Raw genomic sequence first — 16,463 nt, 5'->3', positions numbered from 1 at the left:
GCGAGAATAGGATTTGGGGAATTGAGTAAATTGGTTATATTTGAGGGTATAATTATTTATTTGGAATTTATAGGCCTAGGAAATATTAAAATAGTATTTTATTTAAAATTGATTTAATGGAATTAGAATTTTTGATTCAGGGTATGGGTGAGCGCCGCAGGCATTAGTTTGGGATTCCTATTGGCGTAGTTCAAGAAACTAGGTAAGGAAATAAATTTAGTTAGTATTTCTCATGGAAATATTTACTATTTTACGGCATTTTATTCTAGGAAATTATGTATAGCATAGAATTATGTTTGGGAAATTTACTGTTGTTAACAAGAGATTGTTTTAATACATTTAATTAGGGAAAATAATTTCAGTGCAAATTTTATGAGAAAAGCATGATTTACTTTTGTATGGCATGGGTATAAAATTTTATGATTTTATGTAATGACAAAATGCTATGTTTTCAGAATAAGCATGTTATCACTGTTTCAGGAAATTGTTAAAAACAGTACAGAAAAATGTTTAAAGTATATTATAACGCAACAGCGCAAGGGCCATAATTTATATGATACGGCACAAGGATAGTAATTTATATGAAATGGCGCAAGGGCCATAATTTATATGATATGATATGCCGGTGCAAGGGTCGTGATGTATGATATACTATTTTCATGAAATTATTATTATGTCAAATATTATGATGAAACAGTTATGTTCAGCATATGAAACATAGTATATGATATCAGAACCCGAATGACTTAGTTTAGTTTAGTTTTCAGGAGCACAGTACCATAGCTATATATATTCAAATTATGATAGTGCAACCACACGATCAGAGTGTGGTAAGGTGGCAGTCGATGTGGCTTCACTGTAGTTTTGAGATGTTCCCCTGGCAGTCTAGACCAGGCGGGGCAGGCCCGTCGTACCTACAGATAAGAGATTTTGATCTAGCGTGGTCGGCCAGCCATTGCTAGGTTGCGCCTTCAGGCCGCACAATCTAGTCATGTAGTGGTAATACATGAATTTAGAGTCGCTACTAACCTATTTTTCCTTGGTGCAGTTAAAACACCTAATTACTACTCATTTGATTGGTCACTAGACTAAACCTAGGCCAAGGAACCAGTAGTATCGGTCTGCTTACACCAAAATTGGGATCGAGAGTTCAGTCATGCGAGGAGAAGGTATTTGCACCCCTTACACACTCATTCTATGAATGGTACCAAATTAATTATGAATTATCCATAGATTGAATTTAATAATATTTAATTAACTCCTTTTAAAACAAATAAATAAATAAATGAACAAATTAAAAGGAGATTAAAAAAAATCGGGTGTAATTTAGGAATGTCTAATATGACCTCCAAATAAGGGGATCTTGTTGGATAAAACCCCTCAGAGCTAATGCATGCGAGGTCTAAAATACCCCATTGCCGTTTTTAAAATCATAGGGACATGCCCACACAAAAACAAGTAAAAATCATCAAAAAGTATCCTTAAAAAAATTTCCCAAATTTTTCAAAAAAACCTTGTGAAATTTTTCTAAAATTTGTTAACATTTTTCTAAAATCTTCTAGGAATTTTCAAAGATTTTTCATCACGGTGCTTGCCATGTAAACCTTTTTGTTTCCCAAGTACACATCCTTTCTGCCCTTTTGTTCCTGTTCGGGTATTCTTCCTATAGAGCTTTTTCAAAGTCCACCAAAAGGATGCAGAGATTTGAGAATATCGGATGAAAACCTCTTTACATGGAACGTGACTTATGAACCAAGCGTAGAGCATTGGAATACTAGCATTTTAATCAGCCTTTACCTTTGATTCTGCAGTGATTAAGGGATCAAAATGTTTTTGACAGGATGTCGGGTACTGGGTTAACCCCATTCTGGACCTGAGCCAAGAAAGAAGTTGTTCCTTAGTCAATGACCCCTATTTCATTTGGAAAATTACCAGCCCATAGATGACAAGGGCTAGCATATTCATATGAATCTCCTCCTTTTCTTCCCCTTCTTCCAAAATTTTCAAACCTTCCCAGATAATTCGTTTTTCTTCAGAGCTTTGACCCCGATCACCTTGCATAGTTCCCTCCTGAAAGTTACAATGAGATTGTGTCCATATGCCCCATAAGTCTTTGGTAGGTGTAGCAGAGACATATATTCTTCAATAGTGGGAGCCATTTTTACTCTCTCAAGAGTAAATCAATGATAAAAGGGATTCCAAAATTCTATCAAGACCTTTATCACCTCGAAGTTCACTACCACATGTAGCAAAAACCCAATGAGACCATGCAACTAGGAAAATTTAAGGTGTCTTTCAAATGTCCAGCTAATCTAGATATTCTTCAATTCTCTCAAAAAGTTTATTCTAGTATTAAGCTTAACCTGTGTCGGCAACACTGTATTGAGCGTTTGATTCAGACTATTTCTATAACGGCTTTGCTGGGATTCTGAATATGACTAGACAGTGATCTCCTCATCTTTGTGTACCACTACTGAACCCTCCATGGTGTAATTTCAGACTATCTTAGAATTTTGGCAATGTAGTGATATGCCTAACATGTGTGCAATGAATGTGAGAAAAATTATTGAGAATATCGTCTAAGCATAATACAGATTAAACTCAGTCATAAAGAAGGATGAAGCTCCTATCCCGTCCCTAGGTGGATGAATTACTTGAGGTTTTTTAATGAGACTCTATCTTAAGGTTCCCAACATGTCTCTTATCCTTATCCAATGGGTTTGGACAAAGTTCAAACTAAATAGAGTGGTTCACGCACCCCCAAAGACCTTGTTTCATGATAACTTATAGTATTGTGCTCCTTTCTATTCCTAAAGGGTAAAGCCCAAATAGAAGGTTCGTGAAAATGTGCATGGCCTCATAAATTTTAAAAGCCTATCTCTTTAACCCCCACATATCATCCATATTTACATAGGCATATCTACATATATATGATCAAATATTCACAATTATACAAACAATAACAAAATATCATAGAGTAATTAAAATATTTATTAAATTCAAATTTGGGATAATTCCTTAGTTAATGGCTCAACTCTATAATGTCTCCAGCGGAGTCGCCAAACTATCACAATGTCTCAGAACACGGGACCCCAGAGAAGGCGAGGGAATAGAATATATGAATGTTGAAAATTTTGAATTTGGAGTCGCTACTAACATACTTTTTCTTGGTGTGTTTAGAATACCTAATTACTACTCATTTGATTAGTCACTAGACTAAACCTAGGACAAGGAACCATTAGTGTCAGTCTACTTACACCATAATTGGGATCAAGAGTTTGGTTATGCGAGGAGAAGGTATTTGCACCTCCTACACACTCGTTCTATGAACGATATCTAATTAATTATGAATTAACCCCAAATTGAATTTAATAATCTTTAATTAACTCCTTTTAAAACAAACAAATAAATAAATAAATAAGTAAATAAATAAATGAACAAATTAAAAGGAGATTAAAAAAATTTGGGTGTGATTTAGGAATGTCTAAATAAGACCTCAAAATGAGAGGATCTTGTTCAATAAATCCTGCTAAAAGCTAATATAGGTGAGGTCTAAAATATCTCATTACCCTTTTTAAAATCATAGGGACACACTCACACAAAAGCAAGTAAAATCATCAAAAAGTTTCTTTAAAAAAAACATTCCCAAGTTTTTCAAAAAAAAAAATTATACAATTTTTCAACATTTTTATAAAATCCTCTTGGATTTTTCAAAGATTTTTCTTCATTTTTTTGGTATTTTATTTTCCATTTTTTTATTTCTAGTCAAAATAACTTTAAATATTTTTCTTGACTTCAAAAATAGTTTTCCAAATTTTTTTCTTATTTTTTTTATTTTTTATTACTTTTTTATTATTTTTCTATAATTTTTGAATTTAAAACTAATTAAAATTTTAAATAAAATTATAAATAAGATAAAAATATATATATATATGAAGTGGTTTGGATTTGAACCGAGTCAAACGCAGTGAGTACCACGTGTCCATCCACCATGGTGACACATTGCATCTCTCTTCTTTTCTTTTTCTTTATTTTTTTTTTGAAGTTTTGAAAATAGGGTGATGTTAGCATGATGTCACCCTAACACATGTCAACGCCCAGTTATTCCCTTTTTTTACTTTGAAAATAGGGTGATGTCAACATAATGTTACACTGACATGTGTCAACACCCAATTGACTCAAACTTTAAAACATGCATTGCTGACGTGGCAAAGATCTGAACCATCCAAAGAAAACACAAATCAAACGGTTCATATCTCTCCACGTCTCTCAAGTGAGACTTGGCTCATATTGAGTCACATGTCACCACTCGGGTGGTGACACATGTCCCACTTAACCCCAAGTATAAAAGCTACCCTTCTCTTTCTTTCTTCCTATTTTGCCCATCCATTCTCTCTCTCTCTCTCTCTCTCTCTCTCTCCTCTCTGTGTTTCCCTCTCTCTACTAGTTCTATGAGGCCCTATTTCCCTCTTTGTTATGCTTTTAGATCTACAAGCTCTCTCTATCTCTCTCTCTCTCTATCTCTCTCTCTCTCTCTCTCTCTCTCTCTCTCTCTCTCTCTCTCTCTCTCTCTCTCTCTCTCTCTATCTATCTATCTGTGTTATCATCGCATATCTATGAGGATCTCTTTATTTATCTCTATTATACTCTCATATCTGCGAGGATCTTTCTCTCTCTCTCTCTCTCTCTCTCTCTCTCTCTCTCTCTCTCTCTCTCTCTGCTCTATGTGTTTATCTGATCTTTGATCTAGCAATTTCTATTTTGTAGGTTCAACAAAAAGTTAGTTAGGGGGGTTCTAAAGCCTCGGGAGAAGATAAGTTCTTCCTTCACCTTTTCTTTCATTCTTCTTGGTTTTGAATAAAACGAACAAAACCCATGTATCTGAATTTTTCATTCGGGTCTAAGTTTGCAGGCAGGTCAACACATTGAACTCAATGAGTTTGTGTTAACTCGGAGTAGTCAACCCATTTAGTGAAGGTTAGGGTTGACTCAGGGTGAGTCAACTTACCAAACTCAGTGAGTTTGGGATTCTGGTTGGGTTCTGGGTCAACCCACCAAGTTAGGTTGACTCCGGGGCTTTGAAGATTGGGCCTTGAGTTTCTAATTTGAAAAAAAATTGGGCCTAGCAGCTTATTTTTTTCAAAATTGGGCCCAGGGTCTTTCTTATTTTTAAAAAATGAGGTTGGTTTTTAAAATTGGGCCCATAGGCCCTTTTAGGTTTAAAAATGGGACCATTTTTTAAAATTGGGCATATGACCCTTCGGATTTTGAAAATAGGGCTAGGTCTTTTATTTAAAAATTGGGGCATGGGCCCTTTGGGTTTTAGAAATAAGGGTGGGTTTTAAAATTGGGCCTAGGGCCCTTTTGGGTTTTTTTTTTTCAAAAAAAAAAAGGTTAGGGATTTTATTTAAAAATTGGGCTTAGGCCCTTTGTGTTTTAGAAATAGGGGCAGATTTTAAAATTGGGCCTGGGGCCCTTTGGGTTTTAAAAAATGGTTGGGCTCAGTATTTTAGGTTTTAAAATGGGCCAGGTATTTAACATTAGGGCCAAGCCTCTGGTTTTTAAAAAATGGGCCAGGTATTTAAAATTAGCCCTAAACCTTTAGGTTTTAAAAATGGGTTAGGGGTTTTGTTTTGATCATGGGCTTGTGGGTTAAGATGGTTGACTTTGTGGGTTCAAGTGGGACAGTGGGCTTGTCTACCTATCCGCATTGGAGACACCGCCCCTCCCCCCCCACCCCACTCCCCTTTTTTTTTTTTTTTTTTTTGAGTACCTGTGGCATAGTAAAACTATGGAAGTTACCAAAAAAAAAAAAAATGTGATCATACTAACCTTGTGTCTTCTGCTCCTTCGGGTCTTCTTATCCATGCATTCTCCTCTTTCTATGTTCTTTCTTGTAGTAACACAAACTAAGAAAATAAAGAAATAAATAAAAGAAAAGAGAAAGGAAAAGGAAAAAAAAAAAAAGGAAATTAGTTTGGCTAGGACCAAACTGTCGCCGGTTTTGTGAGGATTAGAAAAATCGTCGACAGTTTTCCTGCGTGCCTGCTCACTTAAAGGCTAAGTTATGTTTTATGTTTTATAATTCTCTTAACTCACTCTCTCTCTCTACTTAGGGTTTTTGGGGACCCTCTCTCTCTCTCTCACTCATCTCTCACTCTCTCTCTCTAGCCTCGAGAAGTCTCCGCAAGTGCTCTCCGGTCCTCTCTCCCTTCTCCTGGCACATAGGCCATCGATCTTCAGCGGATTCGTGCAGATACGTTTTCATGGTTTTGAAATTTTTACGCATTTACTTCAGAACAGGTAAAGGGATTATATTATGTCAATAATTTTATAAGTTTCACTTATTAAAATGAAGTATATGTACATATCATTACGGCTTTTACTTTCCAATCCAACCATTTAAACTGAGGTTTTCGAGCCTAGGGTTCTGTTAATAGATATTAATTTTGAAACCAACCGATTAAATTTGAATATGAGATTACTGGACTAAAGTACTGGATTTTCTGAATGTTTTGACTGATTGAAATTATTGATTTCAAATTGTTATGCGTGTTTTATAAAGAATCAAAGTGAGTAGGGTTGGTTATCTCCATTTTCCCTTTTTATATATATTCTTAGTTAAACAAAAATAGTGCAGATGATTAAACCCGTATTTTTAACAAAGCAGATATTTAGTATGATATGACTTGTCTCAGTAGATAATATAATTATGATTTATTAGATGAAAATTGTGTGGCATGAGAACGGTTTAAAGTGGCATAAGTGAACAAGATATTTATATAGTATGATGTAACGACTACAAGCCAAGATGTGATGTGACAACTACAAGCCGAGATTTGATATGCTGGTTTTATACCAAGACAGAAAATGATAGAATTGTGAACAACTTATGTTTATACAGTTTTTATTACATAAATTGCCATATATGATTTAATAACCCTGTGGATATGAGATGCTATGTATTGAGTACAGTACCATAACTAGTTTTGGGAGGTGGTGCAATCACACTGGGATGATAATGTGATGATGGATAGACGATTGGAGGCCTAGGCACAATACTACCATGAGGCAGTTCCGGGGGCCCCATCTAATGTAGTTCCAAGTGACCCTTCTCGATGTAGTTCCGAGTTAAGGGTAAGCACAATCGTACTTACTACCTTTTCTAACTCAACTATGGTCGGTCGACCATATGTTGAGTCTAGCCTTCGGACCACACAACCCGTCATGGGGTGAAGCATGTCGTATGAGTATGTGAAAGCATGACAATGCTAGTTCAGTAGTCCAGGTTGTATCTTTTATGCATATATGGACAAATTTACTATAACATGGGCTATACTGAGCCGATAGTTTATTATTCAGAACTTATATATTTTCAGTATTACAAATCAGTACAGTTTAAATGTCATTTTATATACAGTCAAATAATGGAAGTTTTATATTCACACGGGAACTCATGCTAGCCACACACTAATAATAATATAATTCGTCTTACAGAGAAGTGTCTCACCCCATTATACAAATCATTTTTCAGGTCCTTCACTGAACCGTACCTAGCTTACTACGGGGTAGGGATCAGACTTTTGGGAGTGATAGATAGAGCTCGTGAGCCACCAGTTGTTACATTTTGTTATTTTTTTGGGTTGTATTATATAGAAAGGTAGGTGTATGTATGTATTTGGGAACAGTTAGAACTCTAGTAATATGTTTAAGGTATTTCCTTCCGCTGTATGGTTTTAATTCCAGTAATGACAGGCGCACTTGGGATTCCTTGGTTAGGACGGGTTGCAACATATATATATTGCATCAGAGAGCATTTCTATATTTATAGCAGTTTAAATATTTTTGTCGTTACAAGTGGTATCAAAGCCTAGGTTGTTAGGTTCTGCAGACTATGTCAGATGATCTTATCAGAGTATAGGTTCAAGTAGGACGACGATAGGGATGGGTAAAATAAGAATTTTGAGTTTTTCTTCAGAAGCCTGGAGGTAGAAATTCTTTGACGGACTTATGTGTTTTTCTGGATCAGTTGATAGGTTTAGAAAATCTCGACAATCCATTGACGGTTTTGTTCCGAGCGGAGTGGCAGGAACTTGAAAACTAGAATAGGAATATGAAATTGGCAGAGTATGTCATAAATTAGGAGAGAATATTTAGGCCGGTATTTGGAATTTATTTAAAGTGGGCATTTTTGTATTATAATTGCACCAGACATGTTAGGATATTAGAATTCTAAATTTGTTTTGGTTGTATTTTCAGGATGGATCTTAGGGACAGTAACGCTATAGCTAGCGGGAGTAGCAATGAGGGGGCTGCCCATGAGGGTGGCAACGATTCTACAATGGCACTTCAGGATTTCGCCCAGCAATTTATGGTCGAGGTTATGCGGAGTACTTGGGGGTAGGATCGTTTCACTGCTGAGCTGGGAGGTTCTATCAAGCAGTTCACTAGCCTGAAGTCTCCTACCTTCGTGAGAAGTATTGACTCGATCCTTGCGGAGAATTGGATTTAGGAAATAGAAAAGATATTGGATGTACTACTATGCACTAATGAGCAAAAGGTGCTTTATGCCACATTTAAGTTAACTAGAGAGGCCGAGAGATGGTGGGAAGCGATAAAGCTGCTAGAGGAGCAGAGACTGGTACCGGTGGTGATGACGTGGAGCTGCTTTAGAGAGGTTTTCTTTGATTGGTATTTCCTAGCCTCTATCAGGAAAGCGAAGGCAGAGGGGTTCTTGAACCTGAATCAGGGACAACTAACTATTCAGTAGTATGCCGCCTGATTTGTGGAGCTGTCACGTTTTGCTCCCTATATGGTACCTAACGAGTCCACGAAGGCTTGGAAGTTTGAGAGGGGTCTGAGGTAGGAGATTATAAAGCAGGTAGCTATATTACAGGTGTAGGAGTTCGCTACACTGGTGGATAAGGCCACTGTGGCAGAGACGAGTCTACAGGGAGATATAAAGGTTCAGAACTCGAAGAAGAGGTCGATGCCTTCTAGTTCTCATACGGGTGTGAGGCAGGGTCCTTGGAGAAGGTATGGTAATGGTAGAGGCTAGCGATGAGAGATGCGTGGTGGAGCATTTCAAGGTACCTTACCATGCCTTGTTTGCCTTACATATGGCAAGAGGCATCTGGAGAGTGCAAGGGAGGATATGGTGGCTGCTTCCGGTGTGGTAGGGCTGGATATATTGCACGAGATTGCTACACTGTTGACCTTATAGGTCACACCCGGTTTTGATAATGATAAATACTCATTATATCTAATGGGTGCTTGAGATTATGCACAGGAACTCAAATTGACAGATCTCAATGCACATGGAGCAAATGAAGATTGAAGACCAATTTATATTCAGTGTTGTAATATATAATTCATTTGTGTAATTGGTCTGTAATAGTAAATAGGTTCTATGGCTTGTAATGATTGCATGCATCACTTGCATGATTTAATAAGTTTCGATCGACCTACACCGAATTTTTTTAGTGTTTTCAAAAAGAAAAAGACCTAGAAATGACCCTAGTACACTCACCTATGCACTCACATTTGATAGGCACTTGAATAGGGTGAATGTGTGATATAACAAGACCAAAATGCACACATTGTGCACTTTCGGTCTACCGTCCTTGGCAGTTAATTCTACCTCAGTCGATTGAATCGGTGCCGGGTCAACATTTTGACCATGGCCCGGTCGACTGAGCTCCACAGTCCATTTTCTGTCGGTCGATTGAACCTTGACCGAGTCAACAATTTGACCATAGCCCGGTCGATCGAACTTATACAGTTCATTTATACCCGGTCGACCGAACCACCTCGGGTTAAATGTTTGACCATCTGGTCGACCAAGACAAAAATGAACTCCAACTAACTGGTCGACCAAGGGTCCTCGGGAAAAATCTAAGCTGTCTAGTCTACCGAACCAGCCAGTTCAAAATGGTCCGATCGACCGAACCTCAAAGAAATGGAAAATCGCCCATTTTCGGTCAACCGACCACTCAGTTCAAAAATGCGCTAGTCGACCGAACCATATGAGATCTAGACGACCGAAACCTTTATGGTCGACCGGACCTCTCGGGTTGCCCTGATTTTTACTCAATTAAGCATTTTTTAAACAGGGTTAAAATATTTGAAATGTCATTAAACTTCCCTAATAATGCCCAATAGGTCCCTAACGGTCATATATCTTCTCATGTCTATATATATGAGATCATTTGTGAAAATTAAAGTAGATTAGCCACTTTGATTAGGAAAAATTCTCTAAAATTTCCAAATCCTATAATACTCATTCCTAAGCCCCAACCACTCATACTTACCTTCTCTTATTGCTTAAAATATATGTAAGTTGATTGAGTGCTTGATTAGAAAGGTTTGATCTCCTTGGTCTTGTTGCTTGATATAATTTTCTTGAGAGCTAAACCTAAGTATTCTTAGGGGACTTTGTTAATAAGTCTCTCCTAAGAAGACTTATATAAAATTTCTGAGTATTGCATATTCATTGTAATATCTTGAGAAGTTTGTATTTGTTTTTGGATTGCAAAAACTTTTCAAACATTTTCAAATATCTATTGTGCCTTTACCTTGAAAGATATTTTAAGAGATATTTGTTTGTGTGATAGTGATCTTTGTTGCAATATTCACTCACTCATATATTATTTGCTGAATACAAAGATTACACATCTTTTGCAAACCAAGCATACACATCATTTGATACTTATATGCTTGACACATCCCGCTGATTGAAATACTTGAGACTTGACATCTTTGTGTGAACTTATTGGCTGAATATCTTATGATACAAAGATTGCTTGATTGACACTCTCACGCACTCATTACACTGATAGTGTATATATATCTGAGAGTTGAAATACTAGACCACATTGAGCTTACGTTTTATATCATTTGTGGTGTATGTAATTGCGCGTATTTGGGTACATATCTGCTTTACACGAAAGCACAATCACTGTACTATTTGATTGTTAATACACATCTGTTTTATTTCTAGGCACGAGCCTGAAGAGGGAGACCAGCCCTGGAATAGTCCTGGATTGGCTTAGAACCGGTTAAGAAAGCAAGGTACGCCATTCTGTTAAGGTGTGTAGGTTGAGGTCAGCCCGTTAATTGACCTGGTTAAGGTTGAGGTCAGCCCTGCGCTAATTGACCTAGTTGTAATCTGTGTCGCTCCACCCTTAAGGGAGCTATTAGTGGAATCCTCTGGCTTGCGAGCTGGAGGCGGGACGTAGGCACAGTTGGTCGAACCTCGATAACATATTGTGCATGTTCTTTACATTTCCGCAATTTATTTATCGCACGTGTACATTATGGTGTGAATGATGTGCATGATTTAAATTTCTGCATCATATATTATCTGCACATTTGAAATTGTATAGAAAGACCCTAGGCTACAAATATACCATTGTTTGATTAGCTAAACCTAGGAGAAAAGTTTGAAATTCCAATTCACCCCCCCTCTCTTTGGAATACACTAAAGCTAACATACACGATGTTCAATTTCGCACCTCCACGGCATCAATATCGGGGTGGTAACTAGGCATCCCGAGGTGGTCACCAGAGGGGCACCGCCTAGGTGCGGGTGTAATCACTTACGCCGGGAGATGCGGAGAATGACGACGACGTGGTGACAGGTACTATTTCCATTTTTTTTTAAATAGTCTTGTAGTGTTGTTTGATTTAGGTGCGACACACTCTTTTGTGTCTTAAGAATCGGTAAAATTGTGTAGAGTAGAAACACAGTTGTTAGATGCCGAGTTAATAGTAGTCGTACAGACAAGGTCAGTGGTGGTGCGTAGTAAAGTGATCCGAGACTACTAGTGGAGATTCAGGGGAGAATGATGCCTGCTAACTTGATTATCTTTGACATGAATGGTTTTGATATCATTCTGGGGATGGATTGGTTAGCAACCAGCTATACGATTATTGACTACCACATAAAGGAAGCAGTGTTCCGACCTCCTGGGGAGCAGGAGTTTAAATTTGTCGGATCGTGTGTGCACTCTACACCATGGATTCTTTCAGCCATTCAAGCAAATAGGTTACTCCTAGAGGGATGCCATGGGTACCTAGCATTTGTGAAAGAAGCACTGAGGGAGGAACTTAGTGGTGGATATCCCCATGGTAAAGGAGTTCTCAGATGTTTTCCCAGAGGACTTACCAGGATTGCCTCCTGATCGCGAGGTGGAGTTTGCCATTGAGTTGATTCCAGGGACAACGTCTATTTCTAAGGCTCCTGACATAGTGGCTCCAACTAAACTGAAGGAGTGAAAGGAGCAACTTCAGGAGCTACTTGACAAGGGGTTTATCAGATCGAGCGCATCACCCTGGGGAGCACCGATGTTGTTTGTAAAGAAGAAGGATGGGTCGATGAAGATGTGTATTGACTATAGAGAGATCAATAAAGTGACAGTAAATAATAAGTACCATTTACCCCGAATTGATGATCTGTTTGACCAATTATAGGACACACATGTCTAGTCCAAGATCGATCTGCGATCTGGATATCATCAAGTGAGGGTTAAATCAGAGGATGTACCAAAGACAGCTTTCCGTACTAGGTATAGCAACTACGAATTTCTGGTTATGCCTTTTGGATTGACTAATGCTCCTCTGGTGTTCATGGACCTGATGAATAGGGTGTTCCACGAGCACTTAGATCAGTTCGCGGCGGTATTCATCGATGACATCCTAGTTTATTTAAGGAGTCCTACTGAGCATGCAACTCATTTAAGGTTGGTACTTCAGGTACTTAAAGGGAAAAAGTTGTTTACAAAGTTCAATAAATGTGAATTCTGGTTGGAGTAAGTGGCATTTCTGGGACATGTAGTGTCCAGAGAAGGTGTTTTAGTGGATCCGAGCAAAATAGAAGCAGTCATTGATTGGGCGAGACCGAAGAACGTGTATGAGGTTAGAAGTTTCTTGGGTTTGGCAAGATATTACCGCCGATTCGTAGCGAGATTTTATAGACTATCAGGTTTGCTAATACGACTCACGAGGAAGAACATAAAGTTCGAGTGGAATGGTGAGTGCGAGCAAAGTTTTCAAGAACTAAAGCAGTGACTAGTTACTACCCCAGTGTTGACCATTCCATTAGGAGGGGGTGTATTTGTAATCTACGGTGACGTATCTTAGAAAGCACTCGGGTGTGTTTTAACGCAGCAAGGAAAGGTTATTGCATATGCTTCTCGTCAACTCTAGGAGTACAAGAAGAACTATTCGACGCATGACATGGAATTGGTAGCAGTAGTCTATGCATTAAAGATCCGGGGGCACTATCTGTATGGTGAAAGGTGCTAGATCTTTACTAATCATGAGAGTCTTAAGTACTTTTTCAATCAAAAGGAGTTGAATATGAGGCAACGGAGATGGCTTGAGTTAATAAAGGACTACAACTGTACCATTAGTTACCACCCAGGAAAGGCTAATGTGGTCGTTGATGCTTTGAGTCGGAAGTCAGTGGGTGTGTTAGTCTCAGTAGTTGTAGTTCAGCATCGGATCAGGATGGACCTAAAAAGGTTGAGTGTTGAATTAGTGGAAATAAATCACCAAGTGTTCATTACAACCTGGTACTGCAACCGACCTTACGAGAAAGGATCAAGACAACTCATAAGAAATATGCAGAGCTGGTAGAGATTGTGAATGGAGTACATGATGGGTTGAAGAGAGATTTCAATGTCTTAGACGACGGGGTGTTGAGATTTCACACTACGATATGCGTACCTGTTAGAATTGGTGTATTCCCAAGAGAGGGGTGAATTGGAATATTAAACTTTTCTCCTAGGTTGAACTAGATGTTAGCAAAATATTACAACCTAGGGTCTTTTTATGCAGTTCCAAATACGCCGATAAATATAATATACGAAAATTTAAATCAAGCCCATCATTCACATAATAACATACACGTACAGTAAATATAAAGTGTGGAAATATAAATAAACACATGATATGTTATCGGGGTTCGACCAACTGTGCCTACGTCCCCGCCTCTAGCTCGCAAGCCCGAGGATTCTACTAATAACTAACTTAAAGGTGGAGCGGCACCGATTACAACCAGGTCAAGTAGCATAGGGTTGACCTCAACCTTAACCAGGTCAATTAGCGGGGCTGACCTCAACCTACACGTCTTAACAGGATGGCACACCTTGCTTTCCTAACCGGGTCTAAGCCAATCCGGGACTATTCCAAGGCTAGTCTCTCTCTTCAGGCCCATGCCTGGAATACAACAGTTTCGCTCAATAAATGAAATGGTACAGTGATTATGCTTTCAGGTAAAGCAGATATGTACCTAGTTACGCTTAATCACAAACACCACAATATGATTTAATATGTAAGCTCAGTGTGGTCTAGTATTTCAACTCTCAAATATATATATTTACTATCAGTGTAATGAGTGCGTGAGAGTATCAATCAAGCAATATTTGTATCACAAGATATTCAGCCAATAAGTTCACACAAAGATGTCAAGTCTCAAATATTTCAATCAGCAGGATGTCTCAAGCATGTAAATATCAAATAATGTATATGCTTGGTTTGCAAAACATGTGTAATCTTTGTATTCAGTAAATAATATATGAGGGAATGAATATTGCAACAAAGATCACTATCACATAAACAAATATCTTCTCAAAGTTATATCAAAATTAATACCACAAGATATTTGAAAATGTTTTTAAGAGATTTTGCAATCCACAAACAAATACGAACTTCTCAAGTTATTGCAATGGATATGCAATACTTAGAAGTTTAATACAAGTCTTCTTAGGGGAGACTTATTAACAAAGTCCCCTAAGAATACTTAGGTTTAGCTCTCAAGAAAATTATATCAAACAACCACCAAACAAGGAGAGCAAACCTATAGAACAACCACATTTAAATCACACTTACAAAAGTATTTGAGAAGTAAGATATGGTAAGAATAAGTGTTGGAGGCTCAAAGATGAGTATTATGGGTTTTGGGATTTTCAGAGAATTTCACCCTAATCAAATCTGCTAATCTCTTACTAATCTTAGCAAATGATGGGCTATATATAGACATTGGAAGAATTATAGTCGTTAGGACATGTAGGGTATTATTAATATTGTTTAAGATTATTTTAACCCTAATGAACCCTGTTTAAAAATGTTTAACCGCGGTAAAAATCAGGGTAACCCGAGAGGTCCGGTCTACTAGAACCACTTCGGTTGACCAGAGTTCATAAGGTTCGGTCGACCAGGGCACTTTTGAACCGAAGACTCTGTCGACCGAGAGTGCCTGCTCGAAGGGCGATTTTCCATTTTACCGAGGTTCAATCGACCAGGCCATTTTGAACTGAATGGTTCGGTCGACCAGATAGTTGGGATTTTTCCCGAGGACCCTTGGTCGACCAGGTAGTTGCAATACAAATTTGGCTTGGTCGACCAGATAGTCAATTTGTTGACCTCAGGGGGTTTCGGTCGACCAGGGAATTTGAACTACACTAGTTCGGTCGACCAGGACCTTGGTCAACTATTGACCCAGGCTTGTTTTGGTCGATTGGGGCAGAATGAACTACCTTGGTCGGTCGATCAAAAGTGCATCAAGTGTGCATTTCGGTCCTGTTCTGAATCACACAAACCCTATTCAAGTGCCTAACATTCAAAAGTGCAATGGTGTGTGTCCTAGGGTAATTTTTGTTCAATTAAAGACACCGAAAAAGTCCGGTGTAGGTCATTCTAAAGTCACTTTTAGTTTATGATTTGTTTGAACTTACCTATTAGATCATGCATGTGATGTGTGTGAGCTTATTACAAACCAATCCCTATTTACTATTACAGACCAATTACACAACTGAATATATTACAATTGAAAACAAGAATTGGTCTTCAAGCTTTACTTGCTTTGTGCCCATCTCGATCTTAACAATTTTAGTTCATGCACAAAACCTCAAACACTCATTAGATACAATGAGTATTTGTCATAATCAAAATTGGATGTGACTTATAAGGTTAACAGTACCGAATGATGCTGAGATTAAACAAACCATCCTAAAAGAGATACATCGCTCTCTATACATAGTGCATCTAGGGAGCACAAAGATGTACAGGGATCTGTGGGAATCTTTCTAGTGGTCTAACATGAAAAGAGAGATCGCCAATTTTTTTGACCAGTGTCTGACATGTTAACAGGAGAAGGCCGAGCACCAGAGGCCAGCAGGACCATTGCTGTCACGACCCGCTCATTTTCCACACTTTTTTTTTTTTAATAATAATATCAACATCAAACATCACAACTCAGTAGGTCACAATCCACCTGGACCCGTGGATACCAGGGATACATCAGAACATACAACAGAAGCCTACGCAGAAGAAAGTATAAAATCATATACATCTCATCATAATGTGCAATACAATATACCAGAGTACTACAATCACTATCTGTCAGTATATATACATCCCAAAAATAAATCTAGGGACAATTCCCACAAAAATCCTAACTG

The sequence above is a fragment of the Malania oleifera genome, chromosome 2 (assembly GCF_029873635.1).
Source record: "Malania oleifera isolate guangnan ecotype guangnan chromosome 2, ASM2987363v1, whole genome shotgun sequence".
NCBI lineage: Eukaryota > Viridiplantae > Streptophyta > Magnoliopsida > Santalales > Ximeniaceae > Malania > Malania oleifera.
This window is presented reverse-complemented; position numbering follows the sequence as displayed.